This window comes from Schistocerca americana, chromosome 1 (genome assembly GCF_021461395.2).
Source record: "Schistocerca americana isolate TAMUIC-IGC-003095 chromosome 1, iqSchAmer2.1, whole genome shotgun sequence".
Lineage (NCBI taxonomy): Eukaryota > Metazoa > Arthropoda > Insecta > Orthoptera > Acrididae > Schistocerca > Schistocerca americana.
In genome coordinates, this window is record NC_060119.1 from 132,489,162 (window position 1) to 132,490,983 (window position 1,822).

At 45.0% G+C, this 1,822-nt stretch overlaps 1 pseudogene; it reads right to left on the reverse strand.

Annotated features, from left to right (window-relative positions):
- Positions 1 to 340: 340 nt before the first annotated feature.
- LOC124561214 lies at positions 341 to 458 on the reverse strand (annotated as a pseudogene).
- Positions 459 to 1,822: the final 1,364 nt, after the last annotated feature.

Here is a 1,822-nt window from a genome sequence, read left to right on the forward strand (position 1 = left end):
TTTATTTTTCATTCGATGAATAGTTTCACGCCGAGACGAATTTTCAAATCAACATAAAAAAGTCGAAAATGGCATTTCCGAAGGTGTCAAAAAACGTGCATTACACATTTTTTGACATCTTTCCTCCTCCCGAACAGATCATGAAGGCCCAACAGTACCGACGGTACCAAGCGGCCGCCGTGTCATCCTCAGCCCAGAGGCATCACTGGACGCGGATATGGAGGAGCATGTGGTCAGCACACCGCTCTCCTGGCCGTATGTCAGTTTCCGAGACCGGAGCCGCTACTTCTCAATCAAGTAGCTCCTCAGTTTGCCACACAAGGGCTGAGTGCACCCCTCTTGCCAACAGCGCTCGGCAGACCGGATGATCACCCATCCAAGTACTAGCCCAGCCCGACAGCGCTTAACTTCGGTGATCTGACGGGAACCAGTGTTACCATTGCGGCAAGGCCGTTGACTTTTGACATCTTTGGAAATGCGATTTTCGACTTTGTTATGATGATTTGAAAATTCGTCTCGGCCTGAAACTAGTCATCGAATGAAAATAAAATATTTGCAACTTGGACTGGTTTTTCGTTCTATTGAGTTCTATTGGCCTGCCTATGTGACAAGTAGCACACTGCTGATACTGTATTCGAAAATTACATGATTGTTTTTCCAACTCATATGCATTAACTTACATTTTTCTACATTTACAGTAAGCTGCCATTCATCACACCAACTGAAATTCGGTCTAACTAAAGATCACAAACATAAGATAAGAGAAATTTAGGCTTGTACGTAGGAATACAGAAATTCGTTCTTACTTGCTCTATTTGCGATCGGAAAAGGAAGCGAAATAACTAGTAGCGGCCGGATGCTGCAAAATTTCAGGTAACGAGTGCAGGCTCTCTGCCTGCCATCTTCTCACTACGATGTACGAAGTACAGTGTGCCATTACATGTTATGTTTGTCACGTTTCATTGTCTACGGAAGTGACGGGAACATATCAGCAGGTTTTGCGGCTGTGGTTGCTTATGGACAAATCCCCACGATTCCAGTGGTTCGTCAGAGTGACACCACATTCAGTTTGTTGTGCTGCCTTTGGCGTGTCTTCTGGGAGAGGTATTTGTTTTTGTTCCTCTTTACTGCTGTATGCTGCAGCAACAGTGTATACCTAAAGTGTGAGTCAGCGGTGTTTAAGCAATGTTGGGGCAGTCATTGTGGTACAGCATTGAGTCAACTTGCTTACAAGGTACTTTGGTTCATCGTTCTAAAGATAAGATGTATTTAAGTTGTCTTGTTGTCTACTACTGCGTTCTCCTTGTCTATGGTATTTTGTGTGGTGGAAGGAGTTCCCTTTGGTTGTTTCATAGTGTTTTGTTCCCCAGTAGCGCTGAGAGTGGATTCATTAGGCAGCATGTGTATGAGAGTGCTATCATGATCCAAGCTTTAATGCTATGGTCATCAGGTAATGGTTTCCTAACCACCCGACCTTTTTTAATGACGTTTCAATATTTTTTCCGAAGAGTTTCTTGTTAAAAGCATGAAGAACTGAATTGCAAACGTTTGAGGTGATTCCCAAGATGAGAAAAAATAAAATAAAATGGTCGTATTGCGTTGTTGGCCGGGAGGCCCCAGCCGGGGAAGTTCGACCGCCGAGTGTAAGTCTTCTTTCAGCCGACGCCACATTGGCCCACTTGCGTGCCGCAGATGAGGATGAAATGATGATGAGGACCACACAACGCCCAGTCTACGAGCGGAGAAAATCTCCAAACCGGCCGGGAATCGAACCAGGGCCCGCTGCATCGGAGGCAAGCATGTTACCACTTGTTTTTAAGTA